Genomic DNA, 21,908 nt, shown 5'->3' with positions numbered 1-21,908 from the left:
GTTTTTCTATCCATCCTTTTTTTCTTATCTAATTGCTCTAGCTAATGTTTCCAGAACTATATTGAATAGGAGTGATGATTGTGAATATCTTTGTCTTGATCCTGATTTTAGATGAAAGCTTTCAGTTTTTGTTCATTTGGTATGATTTTAGCTGTTGCTTTGTCGTAGATGGCTTTTATGACAGAGCTGATGCTTTGTCGTAGATTGAGATAAAGACACTTCTTATTTTCCATAGGGTTTTTATCACGAATGTGTGTTGTACTTTTTCAAATGCTTTAACTGTCCCTACTGAATGATCATGTGTTTTTTTCTCCTTGACTATGTTGATATGTTGTATTACATTTTTTGATTTGTATATGTTGAAACATCCCTGCATCCCTGGGATGAATCATACTTTGTTACGTTGTATTTTATTTATGATTTCCTGAATTCTGTTTTTGGTATCAGGGTAATGCTTGATTCCAGGAATGAATTTGGGAGTATTCTTTACATTCCAGTTTCATGAAAGAGTTTGAGGAGTAGTGGTATTAGATCTTCTCTACATTGCTTGTAGAATTTAACAATGAATCCTTCAGCATCTGGACTTATCTTTGTTGGTAGGTTTTTTAATACAACTTCAGTTTCATTGACTGATTGTAATGCCTGTGTCTACATGTCCTCCCAAAGTCTAATATGGTCATAGAGCTTTCTAAAAGGTGGGTGAATTTAGAGTATGTGATTGATTGACAATCCAATGCTGGGATTAAGGATGAATGATTGCTAAATCACTGTACTGATTAGGTTGGAACTGCCTCCCTCCTGGTGGGTTGGACACAATATAAGCAAAGGAAGAGATCTCTCTGTCTCTCTCTCTGTCTCTCTGTCTCTCTCTCTCTCTCTCTCTCTCTCTCTCTCTCTCTCTCTCCCTCTCCCGTGTCTTATTGCTCTTTTTGTCTTCTATTTCCATAAATTGCATGAATTGTTGAGCCTTTGTCATGTTCCTTCCTGATGTGTCACCCTGTCTTGGAGTCAGCTAATTATGGACTGAACCCTCTAAAAACTATGAGCTAAATAACTCTTCCCTCTAACTTTTTTTTTTTTTTGGAGATTTAGCTATTCTTTATTGACATGGAGTGTGGGGCAAGGAGCCTCTCCCCCCCAGCCTTCAGGAGGGTGAGGCAGGTCCATAATGCTTCTCATTCAAAACTTTCCTGGGTCTTCCTTCAGTGTGACCGTTCGGTTGAAGACAAGCTGTCCTTGGCAACTATCTGGATCCATGGAGAAGTACCCAAAGTGCTCAAACTGGAACTTATCAAAGGGCTTTGCCAGAGCCACAGAGCAGTCTACTAATGCTGCTTCCACCACTCGCAGGGATTCTGGATTCAAGTCACTTAGGAATCCACCAGGGACTTCAGCAGGATCTTCAGGATTCTTGTGCTGGAATAGTCGCTCATAGAGCCGAATCTCACACGTTAGAGGCTGTGACACCCAGTGAATAAAAGCCTTGGGCTTTTCCCCAGCATCAGCCTGCCTGCAGGTCACCTCCAAGCTCTCCACACAGCCACTGGGGCCCTTGACAACATGCTGCAGCTCATGACAACATGCTGCAGCTCAATGCAGACCCTGTATGTCTCAGGCCCACAGGCTGGCCCCAAGCAAGGCGCTTATAGCCTGGCTCTGGCTCCTCCTTGAAGTCCATCTTCTCAATGAAGACAACGGATGCAAAAGGAACCTGGTGGAAGCCCTTGGTCTCATCAGCTGGAAAGGTAGGCACCTGGACATCTAAGGGCTTGGCAGAGGGAAAGTTGGTGATAACAACCCGTAGCGGTTCTAGCACAGCCATGGCCCGTGGAGCTGTATCATTTAGCACATCACGCACACAGGCTTCTAGAAGATGTGGCTCCATTATAGTCTGTGCCACTGTCACCCCCACCCGGGCACAGAAGTTGTTGATAGCTTCAGGTGGAAAGCCCCCCCTTTTCAGGGCTGTGAGTGTGAAGAGCCGTGGATCATCCCAGTCCCGTACTGTACCAGCTGCTACAAGCTGGAGGATCTTCCTCTTGGAGACCACAGCATAGTGCAGGTTAAGACGGCCATACTCCCACTGCACGGGACAGTAGACATCTAGTGCATTACACAGCCAAAAGTAAGAAGAGCGCCGAGACTGGAATTCCTTGGTGCACAGTGAGTAAGTGATGTGCTCTATGGAGTCACAAAGGCAGTGGGTGTAGTCGTAGGTAGGGTAGATGCACCATTTGTCTCCTGTGCGGTGATGTGGTATGTACTTGACTCGATAGGCCACAGGGTCCATCTTGCCATCCTCCATCAGCAGTTTCATCCACAGTGTGGCCTCACCCTCAGCAAATTTGCCCTTGCGCATCGACTCAAAGAGCAGCAGTGATTCTTCCACAGGACGGTCCCTCCAGCGTGAAGGTATAGAGTGGTGACCTTTGAGCTCCTCCCCACGCTGGTGGCAAACATAAGCCTGCCCCCTGTGGATGAGTTCCACAGCCCAGGCATACAGCTGGTCAAAATAGTCAGAAGCATAAGTCACCTTGTAAGGGGTATAACCAAGCCAAGTCACCATGTCATTGATAGCAATAAAGAACTTTGCCTCCTCCTTTTCAGGGTTGGTGTCATCAAAGCGCAGAAAACAGATACCACTGTTAGCCTTAGCGTAGCCAAAGTTAAAATTGATGGCTTTTGCATGTCCAATGTGCAGGATTCCATTGGGTTCTGGAGGGAACCGGGTACGTACCTGACCCCCAGTGATCTCCAAGTGCTGCTTCAGCAGATCCATAGTGTGTGGGGTGGTCACATAGCCAGGGGTCTTGTAGTTCTCACCAGGCCTGTGGAACTTAAGGGCCTCTCCCTGTAGCTGCTCCATCAGAGACAGGGTCTGGCAAGCAGGCTCACCATTCTCCATATTTTTTGATGGTGTCTTGTCTGTTTCTTCTAGTCGAGGTTTTGTCACCTTGGGTTTCTTCTGCAGATCAGCTTCCACCTTGGGACCCAGGAGGTGGAGGACCTGCATATCCACTTCATGCTTGATCATCTTGCCATCTGCCCACTTGAGCATAGCTCGGGCTTCTCCCATCAGCAGCCCCATGTTGAAATGATAACGCTCCATCAGGAGCTGGGACCGGTGCCTACTTATAGTGGCCTCCACAGCCTCCTCCATCTGCTCTGGGGTCACCATAACACCCACACCACATTCCTGCTCAAAGTCCACGGTATCGATGGGATCCAGGGGATGACTGCGCACATACTCAAGGGCAGCGCTCAGCTGGGGCTCAGTGTGGATCTTCTTACTAGCTATATAGCTCACAAGGGAAGAGAGACGTCTGGTATCCCTGAGTCGGGAAGCCAAGTCGTACAGCAGGGTCCCGGTGGCTTTATGAATGGGGGAGCCCAGAGTCTGCTGCGCCTGGGTCGCCGCCTCACGCAACTGGGTACTCAAAGCCGCGTTCTTGAGTGTCTCACGAGCTTTCGGTTCGCTCAGGCCGAGGCCGGTGAAAAGCGCTAAGGAGTCGGTAGCAGCCATCGTAGGAACACCGGAAACCCTTCCCTCTAACTTTGTATGTCAAGTATTTTATATTAGGAATTGGAGAAAAGGAAGTGATACGGTGATAATGGATTATTTTGAAATTTTATATCTTCTTTTTTCAGTTTTGGTAACTCATGTATGTAAGAGTCTGTTCATTTACGCTGTGCTTTGCATATTTTTTAATTATTGCTTATCAATGTAGGTATTGAGGATCTTCTGGATTTCTGAAGGGTCTATACTTATTTTACCCTATTGATTCTTAACTGCATGTATTTGAGTCTTTTCTTTTTTTGATAAAGTTGGCTATGGATTTGTCAATTTTATTTAATCTTAACTTTTGATTTATTGATTCTTTGTATTGTTTTCTTAGTCTCAATTACATTAACTTCTGCTCTGATCTTTATAATTTCCTCCCTCATATGAGCTTTGAGTTTGACTTGTCCTTCTTTTTCTATAAGTTTGAGGTTTATCACTGGTAACCATTTGAGCTTTCTCTGTTTTCCTGATGTGGGAATTCACTGTCACAAATTTCCCTCATAGCACTGCTTTCATTGTGTCCCACGAGTTCTGATGTGTTTTACTGGTATTATCATTTAATTGCTTATTCAATTTCACCTGTGATCCATTGGTTGTTTGGGAAGGTATTATTTAATTTCTATGTGCTTATGTAGTTTCTGTGGTTTCTTTTACCATTGCTTTCAGTTTCATTATATTATAGTCTGCTAATATTCATGGAGTAACTTTAAATCCTTTGTATTTAGCTAAGGATGTTGTATGAGCTAGTATGTGTCTATTTTGTGGAACATCTCATACACAGCTACAAAGATTGTATATTCTGGTGGTGGTGGTGTTGGAACACTAGATATCTACTAAGTCTGTTTGTTCACAGGTTTGATTGGGTTTTAGTGTTTCTTTGTTGATTTTTTTTGGTCTAGTTGATCAATCTGGTTGTGACAATAGTGTCTTTAGGTCCCCTGTTTCAATTGTGCTACTGTTTGTTTGATTTTGCATGTTCATTGATGTTTGTTTTATATATCTGAGTGTCCCAGTGTTTGGTGAATACATGTTTATGATTAAGAGCTCTCCTTCTTGGAGTTTTTCCTTAACAAATATGTGATGACCTTCTTTGTTTCTCCTGATGGGAGTTGACTTAAAGTTAACTTTGTCTACAAGTAGGATAGCTCCTCCTGCTTATATCCACATTCCTGTCACATGAAGTATTTTTCTCATCGTTTGTACATAGCATATTTCTGTATCTTGTTTCTTGATTCATTCTGCCAGTCTATTATAACTGATGTGTATTGACTCGTCATTATCATGATATTTTCCTATTGTTGGCTCCCTGTCTTTCCCCTAGGTTTAATTGCTTGCCTTGTCTGCTGGAGTCTTTCTATTGGTCTTCTTGGATTTGTTTTCCTCATCTCTTTCTAGAACATCCTTCAGATCATTTCTGTAGTGCCAGTTTGGTGTTCATGCATTTCTTCACTTCTTTCTTTGTGAAAGTACCTAATCTCACCATTTTGAAATATCACTTTGTGTGGTACATCAATGTAGTGTGGAAATTCTTTTCTTTTTTTCTGGCGGAACCGGGGATTGAACTCAGATCCTTGCATTTGCCAGTCAAACGCTTATCCTACTGAGCCATCTGCCTGGCCCCTGGAAATTATTTTCTTTCAGGACTTTAACTCACTTGAAGCTCTCCTTGAGTTAAGGGTTTGTTCTGAGAAGTGTGCTGCGATTCTGAAGGGCTTTCCTTTATACATGATTTGCTTCTTTTATCTAGCTGCTTTTATTCTTTCTGGTGCTAGGGATCAAACTAAGGCCTTGTGCGTTCAAGGCAAGACCTCTAATACTGAGGTACACCCCCATATCTTTTATTTATTTATTTATTTATTTATTTATTTATTTATTTTTATTTGTGGAACCGGGGATTGAACTCAGGCCCTTACGCTTGCCAGGGAAGCGCTTATTCCACTGAGCCATCTCCCCGGCCCCTCCTGTATCTTTTAGTATCCTGTTTTTCTGCTGAATTTATGAAGTAATGATTATTAAATGCCTTTGTATAACTTTATTTTGATTATTCCTATTTGGACTTTTATATGCTTCGAATATATCAAATATGTTTCAAATATGTCAAATTCTTTTTCCATGATTGGGCAGTTTTCTGCCGTTGTGTCTGTGAGCAGGTTGTTTATGTCATACATCTCCAGTTGTCTCCTGCTGTTTAATTGACGCTGACCAGTCTTGTGTTGTTATTTGCATCATCTTGCAGCTGTTGCATTACCTTTTCATGGTCCTTTGCTATTTTTAAGACATTTTTCTTTTCATGATCACTATACCAATCCTGTCTTCTCTATCTGATATGGTGTCTTCACATGGGTTCACTTGGTAGTATATATGTACAGTAGAATTTTTAATCTCAATAAAAGAATTTTTAATCTCCTGTATATCTGCTTGAATCTGTTTCATGAATTCTGTTTGTGTGTTGGAAAATCATGGTTTTCATCATATTCCTAAACTCCTCTGTTTTGTTTTTAATCTGTGTCCACTCTACATTCACTTGAGCAAGTCCTTTATTATAATTGTCCTCTTTTTACCTGATAAATTATTTCTGATCTTATGTGTAGCCTCATTCATCTGTGGGTTTTTTGTTTTCATTTTTCATGTCTGCTGTTACCACTTCAGAAAATTCAGCTGAGTGACTTGATTTTCTCTTCCTTGTCTCCTGGACTTTTCTTGGGTGGACTGGAGATCTAGCGCAGGATGGGCTGTGGTTGCATTTTGCTTCTGCATCTTGTTATTTTCTATTTTATGTTTTTAATTTTAATTTGTTTTCTGTGTTGACCCTCATAAATTGGTCATGGTTGGTACCTTTCTCAGTAGTATTGAAGCTTCTCCACATATGTTCTATTCCCAAAAGATGTCTTCTAAGTGTAGCTAGAGTTTTTGCTCTTTGTGTCTATCCCAAGATCCTGCCTTCCTAATGTATTAGAAATGAGAAGTTAGTATTTATTTGGCTCAGAATTCAATCATTTAGTACTGGACTATGGTAATGGTTATGACCCTATACAATCACAGTATTGTCATATAAGAGAGAATAACTGATTTCAACAGGTATGATGTCATGGCTAAAGTAGTACAATTAGCAATAACAATAGCATTAAGTACAGCCTAGAAACTGGTGTTATGGTAACTATCAATTTGGTAACTTTAACCTTAGGAGCAAAATATCCAGTTGTGTAACAAAATCCAGTACAAACCAGGAGCTTGTATGCAATGAATTTCACCTTAGTAGAGTTATTTTATCCTATGTGTGTTTGTATATGAAGGGGTGAATTTAAAAGAGATAAGGGAACTGGAGTTATATCTCAGTGGCACAAGTGCCAGCCTGGAAAGCACAAGGTCCTGAGTTCAATTCCTGGTGCAAAAAAGAAAAAAAATCAAGTGTAGGAGAAGATAAGGAAAAAAATAGGAAAGTAAAAAAAGACAAATGCAGTAGAAGCAAGGTATAAGGTCAAAGGAAGGTGACTCAAGGTTTAGGAAACTGAAAAAGAAGACAAGACAAAAAAAGTGAAGAAGAAAGGAAGTAAATATTGAAGAAATATCAAAGTTTAGACAATGCTTATAAAATAATTTTTTTAAAAAATTAAAAATATTGAGGTGTAGCTCGTTATACTTAAAGGATATCTTTTGGGAATTGACATTTCCAAGAAAAACCACAATATTAGTGATAAAGATACCAATCATAACCAATTTATAAGGTTCAACACAGAAAACTAAAATTAAAAGCATAAAATAGAAAATGACATGACAGAGGAGAGGGTAAAACAAGGATAAACTACACAAACCAAACAACAAAAGTGAAAATCTAGAGAACTAAAAATTTAAAAACACGACAATAAAGGAAAACAAAACAAACAAACCAATCACAGTGAGATTCTGCTTGTCCACAGTTTTGTGGCAGTGTCCAAGCCAGAGACCAAAGCCATGCTGCGTACCTTGCCAAGTCAGCAGCTGGGTGTGGGGCCGACCCTGGCCTGCTGATGTGGGCCTGTGGCCTGCGTCTTCAATCAGCGACTCTCTGGATTTCCCTTGGCAGCCCGCTTGTGTCTCCTGACTCTCCCTGTGCACTGCTCTCCCAGGTGCTGCCCTTCCCTCACAGTAGACAGCCTTTAGGCTCCTCTCAGCTCCCTACAAATCTGGGCTCTCCTGCCCCCTGACAGCCTCCCTTGTCCTGACCTGCCCTATTGCATGCCTCTTGCCTCTCTCATGCTGCTAGGAACACAGCTGGGAGAGTGCTGGCTTCCTACTAGCTGGGCTGCATGGTTCAGGGCTCCTTGGGTACTGCACCTCTCTCCTCTCTTGTTGCTGAGAGTAGGCCAGGAAGTTGCTGTTGAAGTCACTACCTTCACTGCATCACTGTAGTCCCTAATCATGTTGTTGCTAGAGGTGCCACTTAGCTGCTTTGGCCCATGACAAAAACAAAGAAGATAATATAGCAGCCCACTGGGGAGAGAGCAGCTTCCTGGTCACTCACCCATTGGTGTGCTCATGAAATTTGCTGCCAGATTGTCACATCTTCTATTTGGAGGGAGGTAAAAAAGGTGAGGGGACTTACATCCCCAGCTGTCCTTTGTGGCTTGAGTGTGCCATCCTATTGTAGTCTGTCAGCTTTTGGGAAATTTCCAGAATGATGATTCCTGTGCTGCATGAAAGTGGAGGTCCTGTGAGTAGCCCTAGGGCCTGGCTTGCCTTTCTATATAGTCCTATGCCTCTGTTTTGTCCGATTTACAGGTTTCTTATTTCAGATTAAGTTTGGCACCAGTATGCAAGTTCCTCCCTTTCTTTCAATTACTTGTGCTTTATTTGAATTTCTTTGAATATCTCCCAAGTGGCTCTTCCTCTATGCAACCATCTTGAATTTCTCCTTCCTGGACATTTTAATTGCAATTTTTAACCTTGAGTTATTTTCCACTTAATTAGAAACTTAGTCCCAGATCACTTGACTTACATCTTTTGATACTTTTCCTGGCAAGCATAAGGTCCTGAGTTCAATTCCCGGTACCAAAAAAAAAAAAAAAAAAAAAAAAAATCAGGGGTGGGAGAAGACAAGGGAAAAATAGAGAAATAAGGACAATTCAATAGAAGCAAAGTGTAAGGACAAAAGAAGGTCGCCCAAGCTTCCTTTCTTTTCATAGCAATATGCCACCGATATAACTGAAATGCTTTATTATCTTCATTCATTCTTTACTCTTCTAAAACAATTACGACATGAAATCAAGCACTTTGAACACTTTTTTCTATTATTCTTTCATCCATACATACTGGCTCATAGTTTGGTCAATCAATATTAGTGAACAAGTAAATAGATGGATGAATTCATACTTTGGTTTTTATTTTTATATCCCAGGAGTCGCATTTGTCACAACCATTAACTTCGCTAAACCTTATAACTTTCAATGATATTTATCACACTATTATCTTGTTCATTAAGAATCAAATCCAAAAGAAGTATTATAATTCACATATTAGGAAAAAAGGACTTTAAAAATAATAAAATTTTATTTGATCATCAGTTTCTACTTGTTTGGTCATTGAAGCTTAACATGTAAATATGAATAAATCTAGTGTCTCATTTCTACATTATTTATAACCATAAGGCATGGCTTTTTCTTGTTCAGTCATATATTTCCAACAAGGATGCTTTAAAATCTCACTTAGCAGCATAGACAACTTATTTTAAGTCTATGTGGACTTAAATATTGTTCCTTCCTAGTTACATGTGCAGGACTCAGAAATAGAACATTGTGTGATGGAACAGATGCCGGAGCAATGGCGAGTTCAGGTGAGAGAGTTCATGCCAGATGCCACCTTATAGCACGAGCCAGTAGAAAAGCGTGTGGGTCTCACAGCTCAACACTGCTAGAGTGTGGGCAGCCTCACACGCACACTTTCACTTTCCTGGACAGTAGCTGGTCTCCTACTATGGGTACAGTAAAAGTCCCCGTTTAACTTAGAAAAAGCACAGAGAAATTTATTTTGAGAGTGTAAATTGCCTCCCGTAGGTCTGTCTGGCTTAGGGAAGTCTTTATCTTCAGTGGAAAAAAAATACAAAAATTAAAGACAAACAAAATTTACTGTGAACATAATTCACTGAAGAATATGCTCTAAATATGTTTGAGAGCAAGCAATTCTTCAAGAGAGAGATTAGTTTATAGTGATAAGCATATTTATTAGAATTATTTTTTGTGAATCTAACAAAGATAAATGGTTGAATTCCTATTAACATGAATGAGAGCCAAAATAAGATATTTAATTCATTTAAAATGTCATATTATTTAGTTTTATTATAATGTTATTCATTGTAAGAGGACTTCTTTCTCTGAATATAAAGTAAACTGCAATAACTATTTTCATCAGCTCTGACTCTGTGTTGTTATGTATGGCTATACACCCATGTATTTATTGATTGCTTGGAAATTGCTAAGATAGTGGATCTTAAATATTCTCACTCATTACAAAAACTTGAAAAGTATATGGGGTGATGCATATGTTAATTAACTTCATTTAGTCATTTTCTAGTGTCTACCTATATCAAAATGCCACACTGTACACTGTAAAAACAGTTTTCTTTGTAAAGTATGCTTTATTAAAATTGGGGAAAAAAAGAAGATCAGTACACAGAAGTCATTTTACAGACTGTCAGGATTCCATCCCACCAATCTTTCCATCACTATTACTGATTATCTGAACAACACTGCTAGCTGAAACAAATGTGTTGTGTTTGCCTTACTGTGCACCAGTTTTGAGCAGTCCTAAAGCTAGACTTAGAGATGAGAATGTTTGGACTGGTAATTCACTTCAGGTGACCCCTGAAAATGCGATTATGAAAAGAGCGAAATCTGTGTTCCTGCAGCCACTGGCATGGGGAACATTGAGACAGGCTTCAGAATCGTCCCTGCCAAGGAGGGCAGGATGGTACCTATTCACTCCACGTGCCACCGCTGGAGGACCACTGCTGGAATCCGAGCACTCCCAAACTTGTAATCTGTCCCTTCTCATATCTACGCAAAATTATTTCTGTATCCCAACAAAGTCCTCAAAACAGCAGCTTGAGTGAAAAGTTGAGGATGCACTGGAACTGGACAACTGGCTCTGCTGGCAACCTTTCCTGGGTGAGGTGGTGCCCTGGGTCAGAGGCTGGCAGCGTCAGCTGCAGGGAGCTTTGTTTCTTTTGTGACCTGTGGCAAGGCAACGGGAAGCTTATGGGGTGTGTTGAGATACACATTCTGTTTGTATTCTTTAATTATCTTTTAATAAACACACTTCATAAAAGCTGAAAAACCATCAGTAAGGAATTTTGAGATTCAGTTTGACACAAATGACAATAAAGGAGAACAGGTTTTGACGCGTTGTTTGCTTAGCATTGCCATCTTATTATGGATACACAATGCTTGTATAAGAAGGGCTGTTAAAGCTATTGGGTATATTATTGAACATAGAGGTGGTTTTTACTGACTGTGCTCTGGTGTCTCCTAAAACATTAAAGACTATCTTGGAGAATTTCTTCTTCATTAGGATGAGTGGGATTAAATTCACATGAATTATGTTATATTTTATACAGTTTTAGTGTCTGAAACTAGGTATTTATCTGCCAGCACACAATTTAGAATATATCAAGTTTATATGTTTGAGACAATTTATTTGGTTTCTTTTTTAATTTTAATTTTTTGGTTATAACAGAAGTCAGTAATCGTGCATGTCTATACCTGGTAATCTGAGCAATGAATTTGATGACAATAATACGTAATATAAAACATTGTCAGTTTTCTATTCTTGTTTTGAAATTCTACACCATTTGCTTTGTTTTTGTCTTTGTTCTTGTTTTTTCCTCTTTACAATAAAAAGAAAGAGAAAAAGAAAGAAAAACAAAGAAACAAATCAAGATGAAAACTAAAGAGAGAAAAAAACCTACCGTATTTCTTTTTGTTTTTTTCGGAATGGGGATTGAACTCAAGCCCTTGCGCTTGCCAGGGAAGTGCTTATTCTACTGAGCCATCTCTCTGGCCCCAAAACTGTTGTATTTCTTTGATTCCAAAAGAACGAAGTGTGAATTGCCTCCCTTAGGTCTGTCTGTCTTAGAAAAGTCCTTATCCTCAGTGGAAAAAACCCCACAAAAACTAAAGACAAACAAAATTTACTGTGAACATAATTCACTGAAGATAGTTAAATATCTCTGAGAGCTAGTAATTCTTCAAGAGAGAGATTAATTTATAGTGATAAGCTTATTTATTAAAATTACTTTTTGTTCCTCTAACAAAGATAAATAATCGAATTCCTATTAACATGAATGAGAGACAAACTAAAAATATTTAATTTAAGGTAGCCTGCGCTGCATTCCGATCTGCCACCTGCAGGCTCTAGGAGCCTGTGCGCAAGCTCATAGGAACGCCACTGACGTGAGGGAAAAGGCCAAGAGAAAGCTCGCAGCTGCCCCTTGCCGAACTTCCAGGCCGGCTCGTGTGCGCAGTCTGTCTCACGAGCCCTCAGCTCCTTCCAGCTTCGCTTGCATTGATTTCTAGCGTAAGACTGTTCTCTGAAACTCTAGGAGATAGTGAAGGTCAAAGCCAAAGGCGAATAGGTCAAGCCACTTGGTTATTCCCAATAATAGATATAATTCCCTATAGGCCAAAAGTCTTTTCACATCTTCTAGGTGTTTCATATAATATATTTAAAGATAACAGTGCTCTTTCTATGCTCCTCAAAATCAATAAGATAATAAAGGCTTCTAATCAACTTATCAAACCTTATAGAGTTTTCAAAAAATTCTTGATGATACTTAAATCACATTCACAGACTCTTGTGGTTCAGAGGTCCTGAAGTTCTCTTTTCTATTGTCCCTTTGGGGTGTTACACTATTTTTTAGAACAAGTCTTATGCTTAAATTCTTATATGCAAGAAATTGGGAGAGTGTGAATTTTTTATCAACCAACTAATTGGGACTAGAAATTCAATCTTAAGGAGTTAGGCTTTTTTCATGAAACAACTGATGCCTAAAAAGCTGAGTTAGAGTCATAGTGCTCAGTGTAAAATTCCAAGTTAAAATACAAATATGAAATCAGCCAGGAATTGGCGATCTAAAATAGCGAGACATTAGGTATCACTTAAGATAGGCCAACACTGAGTGATAGTGGTACTTGGCACCCAGCCAATAAAGGATTTATGGGGCCTGGGATTTGCCTATCAGCAGTTACAGAATAGGCTGATGCTGTACCTTAATTTATGTACCAGGAGAATCAGAGGTGGGAAATTTGAGAGTTTCCAAATACATGAAACAACGTGGTGATTTTAGAAATTTGATGTTAGTTATGATCTCAGTAATGAACTGATATAAAGACACACTTTATATATAGTCCATGAGTGTCTGTCTCAGGGAAATGATTCTTTCTCTTTATTTCTCGAAATGTATAAGCATATTGGCCTTCCTGAAAGCAAAGCTCTTACAGAAATTTACTGGAAATGAAGACTACATGGAGTTTTGTATCTTTCTGGTATCTACAATTCTGGGGTTTAATGTTCCCCAGGGAGGCAGTGTCAGCCAAGTATGTTGTGCAGCATGACGTCCCTGTTCCTCTCCCAGATGAGCATGATTCCACACAGTTTCTACCAAAAGTTATCGTTAGGTGCTAAGAAGGATTGTGCAAGAGCAGCGGCATTTGTTTCAATGAACACCATTACAGGATAAACACAGCTCGGATCCAACACCATTATAGTTTCTATCATGTCTTTTAAAATATGACACATCTTACTATACATGATACCTCTTCATACATGCTATCAGTACGTCACTGAGGAATAGCAAATAAAAACAGTGTAATAAACTTACAAACAGTAGAAACAGTGAAACCCCCCCAAATTTCATGAAATTTAATGAAGTTTTTTCTGATGAGAACAAATTAAACTCATTGGAATAATTAAATATATAATTTGTAGCACTTTAATGTACACAGATAAAGTAGAATTATGATATCTAATTCAGATCATTGTTAAAGTTGGTTTATATATTCACTTGGTTAGGATATGGTGGATAAATATTTAGCCAGACACTAGGCTTGAAGATTGAATGTGCTTTTTAATATAATTCACATATGAGGCATTCAACTTTGAGTAAATATATTATTCCTTATAATGTGGACAGGCCTTGCTTAATAACATAAAAGCTTAAAAGGAAAATACAAAAGGTCCTTGAAGAGGAGAGAATTCTCTTTCTAGGCCAACATAAGACTTGAAATGCCCTTTTGGCCTATTAATATCTGACTCTCCAATCATCAGAATTGGAACAATTAGCTGGAGAAGTCTCTCTTTCATATTCTATTGGTTCTTTTCCTCTGTAGAAGTTGGGTAATATGACTATTAAGTATCATGACAATGAAATAAAGATGCTTGAATCTGCAGAGTGGCATGTGGTGCAGGGAAGGAGCCAATATCTGGGAGCTTAAATTCTGCCTATTTCTTTTTTATTATGATATTTGCACAGTATAACCTTAGAAAGTACTGATCATCTCACTCATAAAATGATGTTGTAGAAAGGAGGGTGGAAATAAAGTCATAGTATGTTGTGAGGATTGACTGGAAGAAAACAATACATATGATAATTACTTGGAGGGTGAATTCAGAAAGGCCCTACATGTGGTGATCTTTATTTTATGATGTAGAAAAATCACAAGGATTCCTCTTTTATGTTAAAATCATCGGTTTTATTATGTTTATTAAATCAAATTATCTTATAACAATAAATGTATTCTAAAATTATTGTTAATTGTCATTTCTGTGGCAAATAGAAGAAATAGATTTAAGAAGTAAAGGAATATATCACTTAGTTTGTCACAATTGGATAAGTAAATACTCATGAATCAGTAGTAAAAAGACAGATAAAAGTAATGGATTTCCTCACAGATGAGTGAGAAATAGTAAATGTTAGACTTGAAAAATACATTTTTAGATCCTTCCTGCTACAATTTATGAAAGCTTAGAGAATCAGTGGATTTTTGAAATCATGACATGAAAAGATATTGCATAACAAATCTAATGCTCCAAACATATTAAATGTGAAGTTAAACTACATGTTAAAATAGTGATCAAACTTAATGTAATTCATGGGATTACATGCTCAATTTATGGTCTTCCAAAAGTAATGTAATGCAAAGGATCCAATATCACCCATGATATAATAATTAACAAAATATTTAACCTAAATCTCTTGTAGCCTCAATGTCTAATGTTGACTCCCTCCTGCAGGAAATATGAGTAATAAAGGAAAAAGGCCAAGTTCATGACAAAATAATTGTACACATATAGAAACTGAGGCTGTTTGAGGATAACAATTCTAAAGTAGCAACTGTCATTTTAAAACATGACAAAATGGTCCCATATCAGTAGAAGACTATAAAGGAATGTAAGTATCCTACCAAATACATAAAATTCTATGTTACTAATGATGGAATTTTTAAAAACTTGCAACAGATAGTTGACATAATATCAAATGTTTTTCTCAAAAATCAGGCTGGGGAGATGTCTCAGTAGGATAAGCGCTTGACTGACAAAAATACTACTCATTGCAATTTTAATCGAGACTTGGTTACAATAATACTGTGGGAGAATGAAGGTCCTAACCTATGCCTAAATTATGATTAATTAAGGCATGGGATTTATACTTTATGAATCATTAAACATGAATTTCAAGGGAAATCCTGAGTCCTCAAATCTGTCTTGATTAAAGTCATCAAGACAAAAAAGGAGAGTGGCAAGGCTATAGGAGGAAGTGGTTCCGTTTGAGATCAGTGTATTAAAATTCCTTGAGTTTAGCATGGCTGCTTGAGATGATTATTTTACTCCAAGTCAGAGATGAAAAGTGTAAGGAGTGAGATGAGGGCCAAATTAAGACAGGGTGACCCGTCTTCCTAAGGGCTTTGTGTCATTGCTGTATCAAATTACCTCACATTTAGTGTTTCAAATGGCTAAATTTTACTCTCTTAGCTAACCAGAAGTCTGAAGCTAGCATTTCAGGGTTGGATTCAGGTTGGCTGCAAGGTTCGCTGCTCGAGGTTCCAGGCAAAGCCTCCGCTGGTCTTGGCTGCAGCTCCTCCCGCCAGGTTCTGTGAGGTCCTAGTCAGGTCACCACAGCCTCTCTCCTGCTCCTCCATGTGATCTAAGCTTCTTCTTAGGAGCACATGCATGATTATGCCGGATCATTCTCAGTAATTCAAGATAACCTCTTCATCTCAATGTTGTTAACCAGAATTATTTTCCAATATCCTTTTATATGTAAGGCAGATTTTATTGCAGATGCTGGAGATTCAGACATTAGCATCTCTGGCAGAACATCAGGCGCCCATTAACAGTTGAATTCAGGGAAACAGTGAAATTCTCTGTGACGTCTGATAGCGGTGAGCCTGCAAAATAGAGAAAAATAAGAAAGTAAAAGAAGACGAAGGACAGAATTACCAGGTTAAGCAAAGGTGGCCACAGAGCCCTTCCCGTGTATCTTCAGTTGGCTTCATATGCATGCCTCCTGATAATACAGATCATACTTCTTTGCAAAATTCTTGACAGATATGAGTAGAAATTGCCTGATGCTTTCTCATGCTTACTTCTGGTGACATTTCTAATCAGAACCTTCAGGCTGACCATAGATTCCTCTGTTCATGCTCAGTGTCAGAGACTTGCCTGCTGCCCTGAGATGTGGCTCTTGGAATCTGCTCTGAACATCTCAGCTCAGCATGGACATTCCATTCCCTCCACAGGCATTCACATACATGTGGCCTGTGGCTAACACCTGTGCGCTCACATACTAGTGATAATGGAATGACTAGTATCAGCATCACCATCACTACAGTATTCAAACTCATTAAGAAGTCTAGAATTTTGGGGGCTGGTGATATAGCTCAGTGGTCTAAAGTGCCTGCTTAGGCAAGCTTGGGTAAAGCACAGGGACTGCAGTTCAATCCCTGGCACCACACGCTGTGCCAGGCCCAGCCTCAGGGTGGGCTGAGCCAGCAACCAAAAAGAAAAGTAATAATAATAATAAAAAGAAAAAAAAAGAAAGCCTAGAATTTTAACATGTAAACTTTACCAGAAAGAAACAGTGTCATACCTACCTGCACACATGTGCACACAAAACATAAAATTCATTTTAGCTTATGATAGACCATGAGATACACCATTATTTTTATAATTCCATAACATGTGTAAGAGTCTATTGCTGTGGGTTAGTGATGGCTTGCACATCAGAATCCTTGCGTTTGAAGCTTGCTTTTCAGTGGAGAGCTGTTTGGAGATGGAATCATTAACAGGTGAAATTTATTGAGAAGGTCTAGGACAGCGGGGTGCGTACCCAGGTCAGGTGTCTACCAAGAGGCCATTAGCTCTCAAAGACCATTTACAGAAGTCTGAGTCTCTGCCCATCTAGATGCTCTGAATTCCTGCTGAGGATGTGGTTGCGGCCTTGAGCACCCCACCCTCTTCCCTGATGTGGCACCATCGGGAGGGCTGCCACCAGCATTAAACTGAAGCCAGAGGTAGCTTGTGGATCTCCTGGGCTTCATGTCTTTCATCATGGTGTCCTGCTAGTGTTTTTGTGACAGTCATATAAAGATGGCTGATAAATTTATCAACCATAATATGCTTAAAGATAAAAACACCATTTCATTCATTTTAAGATGCACTTCCAAAGGCCGGTCAGACAGCCCAGCAGATTAAAGTGCCTACTTAGGCAGACACAGGGACTATGGTTTGATCTCCAGTGTGCTGTGCTAGCCCATCTCCTGATTGAGACTGGGCATGGTGGCGCGAGCCTGTAATCCCAGCACTTGGGAGGCTGAAAGCAGGAGAATCACTATGAATCTGATCTATATAATGAGACCTTGCAGACCCTGTAGACCCTGTCCTGAATATGTTAAAAAAAGATGCATTTCCAATTATGGAGACACTATATTGAACAAGTTAATGTATCCTGACATTCTTGGAGTGAAGCATACTGTGTACTGATATCTGACACAGCAGAATGGCTAGACTAACTGAAGAATAAGATCAGTGAGGTTTAACTGGAAAGGAGAATGTTCAGGTCTATTCAACATGTCACATGTGATCAGTTGATGAGCAAAAAGGGTTCTTTTTGTTTGGTTATTTGCCTCTTTGGTTTGTCTTCCTACCTGTCACTTTGCAGAGATATGAGATCAACAAGAACAGAATATAAAAAACAGAGGTCTGAACTAGACAGTGTTTGAGAAACAGGGATGCAGCCTTACCCAGCTGGATGTAGAAGGACACTAAAAAGTAGACATCATTTTCTGTATTTGGCCTTATTTTGTTCTCTGGTTCCAGGTTGGCTGTCATCTAGATTGAGTGAGTAAGAGAGTATTATTGGACCACTGGCTTGAAGGGTCAGAAAGTGGAGAAAGAAATGAGAGAAAGCCTAAAAATACATAAAAACATAAAATAATGCTTTCTCTGAGAAATTAGTTTTTTGCTATAATTGCAGGATATGGTGAATTGGTGCATGTGTTTGAAAATGATGTGGGTATTTAGACAGTCTTTTCATGAAACTGTGCATTATATTAATGAATTGTAGTTAATACTGTAACAATTATGTGGTTGTTTATAGGGAATGAATGAGACTGATTAGACCTATTTTTTAGTAAATTATCTTATTGTGATTATAAAAATGTACTCTCAACAAAAACATCTTATTTCTAGTGGATATTTTGAGTGAAATATGATGCTCTGAAGAAAATTTCACAGATTAACATAGGCCGCTCAGGTTAACTTATTACAAGTTTGAGAATTGTGCTGCCTGATCCTTCTATGTATACACACGCCCCGAGGCTGCATAACATTGGGAGTTCTCAAGGATACATATGTCTTAGCTCATCTTGTGTTGTGATAATAAAATATCAGAAACTGGTTCTTTCATGAGAAAAAGAGGCTAAATTTGGCTCACAGTTATGACTATTCCAGCAGCATAGTTCTGTCATCTTGCTTTTGTCCCTGGCTGTGTCACTGGGTGGCATGTGCCATCTTCTCCTGGGAGGGCAAGCAAAAATGGCAGGCAACACCTGCACCAGGGTCAGTGGTGGGAGGGGGCACAAAGGACAGCACAAGTTCACTCCTTTTAGCATCATGCTCATGTGGGTACTGACCTATGCCTGCAAGGCCACCATACTTTGGGTTAATGTCTTGGAGAAGGCAGTCTAGTTGCCACAACACAGTCACTCCCATTAGATGCCACATCTCCAGGATTGCACCATCTGTTAGTACTGTCACATGGGGAATAAACAAGCTTCCAGCTGATGGTTCTCTGGAGGCCAAACCATGGTCAACTATAGCAAAATAAGTTTCATCTGTGTGATATACATTGCAACTATCAAAATAAAAATATATGTAACTTGTGTGGCATATTTATGTCATGAATACTATATCTATATAACTTACATACAAAGTTGGGATATAGAAGCTACATATATTGCAGTAAGAGTGTATAATTCCTAATCATTTTTTTTTTCATACTAGGGATTGAACTCTGGACCTTGTGCTGCTTAAGCTGCTGAGCTGTCTCCCTAGCTCCTCTATTTCTTAATCTTTACTGTTGGGATATTGTGCCAAGGAACATGGCAAACCTTTTCCCTGAACAATTTTATTTTTTTTCTTTTGCTTTCTTTTCTATTTGTTGATATTTTCTGCCTTGCTTTCTTTTATTTTTCAACAATTTATTTATTTATTATTTATTTACTTGATACAGGGTCTCATTGAGCAGCTTGGAATTGTAGTGATCCTCCTGTCTCAGCCTCCCCAGCCCTGGGATTACAGGCGTGTGCTGGTTTTGGAGGCCTACACAGTGCACTCAGGGTTTTGGAGGCCAGCATGACATGCTGTACCAGGGTTCAAACTTGAGTTCTTGCACTTGCCAGGCAGGTGCTTAGATCACTAAGCTATCTCTCCAGCTCTCCGATTCCTTTTGAATTTCTTCTAATTTTCTTCATTGCTATAATTTTAAACCTTAACGAACCATTGAACGTCTCATTATAGGGTCCTTGCTATTTGCAAATGGAATCGCCTGTGCAATTATTTGTAAACTCCTGTTTGTAAATAACTGAGGCTGAAATGCATACGTGGGTGAGGCCTCATGGTTCTGAATGGCTGAACTCAGTTATTTTGAGGGCAATTCATGAAAATCAAGCACAGTTTGAGAGTAAAATACAAGATCAGATGTCACCCACATTTCAGAAGGACTCTTCTACTCACTATGTGCAACTGCTGCCAGGAGAGATGAAGCTGCTTTGCACCAGCAGCATGCACTCCCGTTGTTTGCTTCTTTCATATAGCGCTAGGTTGCATGCCAACCTCGCGGGGGTGCTCAGTAGTAATGGTGGCCTGACCAAGAAAAGTGCGTAGTTATGATTTACCGCCTCCACATGCTACATAGGTGCTTGAAATCTAATTTTGTGTTTTCCATGTATGAAGACATAAGTTGCAAATAAGTTTTGGAAAATATAAAAGGAAAAGCTGAGCAGCCTTACCGTCATCAGTGTTGTCGGTCATACAAATCTTTATTTCTTCTGAAGTGTATTTTGTAGTCTACAGTTTTATAGTATGTTATGATTCTGTGTTTGCAGGTGGGGTGGGTGCTGCAGAGAATTACACCTGACCTTGTAGGGTCTGAGTCCTGAGCTCTTAAACTGTGGCTTCCCCGCTGCATATCATAGAATCTTCACTGTTGGATAAACTCTTTGCAGGACAAAAGAACAAAACAGAAACCCAATGAAAGAGGCTACTGAAATGCACAGGATTATTTTTGTTCAAGGATTTATCAGTCTAATGCAAGCAATTAGTTTACTTTGATGGTGCCTGTGTTTCACACAGAAGTGAGAGAAAGTTTTGTTTCTCTTGTGGGTTTATTCTTTATTTTGTTTATTCTTGTGGGTTTCACTATCACCGTTGCCATTCTGCCTGAAAGCACCTACCTGTCAGGGCACACTGCAAGGTGAATAATAAATAATTTGGCGGTGAGTACCAGGCAACCTTCATTGGGAAGATAGGTGGGAATCACAGGCACACATACGGTAGGAAAATGTTGAAATTCCTGATCCATATGTTAATTCACTCTCGGAAGGCTCATGTTTATAGTCAGAAGTAAAAGCCTCAAAATAAGGCTCCAGATAGTGAATATCCCTAGTATTTTGTTCCCTGTGTTCCAACCTTCAGCAGCTCACTTCTCTGCTATGCCAGGAAGACAGCCAAGTGAATAGATGGGTGTGTCTCCATCCAAAAACTGCAGAAGTAAGGGGAGTATCAGACTTGGCCTTCAGACCTCCGTTTGCCGATTTTTGCTTTATGTAGCGAAGATTGTCAGGCACAGTGGCATGTGCTTTTAATTCCAGAATTTGGGAGGATGAGGCAAGAGGATTGCCACGAACTCAAGGCCAGCCTAGGCTACATGGTGAGTTCAAGGCTAATCTCAACTTCATAGTGAGACCTTATGTCAAATAAAATGAAGCAAAACAAAACAATAAAAAGCAAGCAAACCATAAACCAATAAATAAGTTGAGTGTGAACTGTATCTGAAATAGAAAGGAGATGTAGACAAGGGAACACACCATCCTTCTCGACAACCACGTGGCCTCAGCAGTGCTCATACTCAGAATCAGGTAGCTGTAAACATTGTAATTATGGGTCAATTACCATGTGAATCAGGCAAAGTTTTCTGAAACTTGAATTAAAATATTCTACTAGGATTTATGCTCCAACCCTGCATGTAGTAGGCACAAGATTAAAATGAAGAGTTCATATCAATAAGTTTAAACAGGGACAGAAGTGCATAGTTCTGTGACTGAATGTTTTGTCCATGCTTTAAGCCTTAGGTCTGATGTTCAGTGCTGGGAAAAAAATGACAGGGGGTAAAAGACCATGAACTCCTAAGAACGTGTTAAGAACAACTGCTTATGGCTTCCTTCACCCCAATGAGGACTCATATCATATGGTACCCAGATACACTCGGAAACTAGGTCAGGATTTAGGTAGCATGGAGCATTTGCAACTTCCTTGAAAACAAATTCACATCACCGCTGTTGGATTCTAAAGCCTTTCTCCCTGTCTCTGTCTCACTCTTTCTCTCTCTCCCTCTCCTTTCTCTCCTCCCCATTTGATCAGTATCTAACAACATCTGAAACACAATAATAATAAGCATTTAATGATCATTTCTCGAGTATCTAGACCAATTTATAGAAATCTTTCCAATGAAAATTAATAAATTAAAATTCTACCATTTTCTTAGCATTTATTCTCTTACAACACCATATTTAAAATTTTTCTGAGGCTTGGGGAGATA

General features: G+C 39.4%; 1 pseudogene; it reads right to left on the bottom strand.

Moving 5' to 3' along the window:
* Nucleotides 1-1,096: 1,096 nt before the first annotated feature.
* LOC101579522 lies at nt 1,097-3,534 on the bottom strand (annotated as a pseudogene).
* Nucleotides 3,535-21,908: the final 18,374 nt, after the last annotated feature.

Source organism: Octodon degus, unplaced genomic scaffold (genome assembly GCF_000260255.1).
Source record: "Octodon degus isolate 3935 unplaced genomic scaffold, OctDeg1.0 scaffold00191, whole genome shotgun sequence".
NCBI lineage: Eukaryota > Metazoa > Chordata > Mammalia > Rodentia > Octodontidae > Octodon > Octodon degus.
The sequence above is the reverse complement of the archived record's forward strand: the minus strand, read 5'-3'. Positions and strand labels throughout refer to the sequence as shown.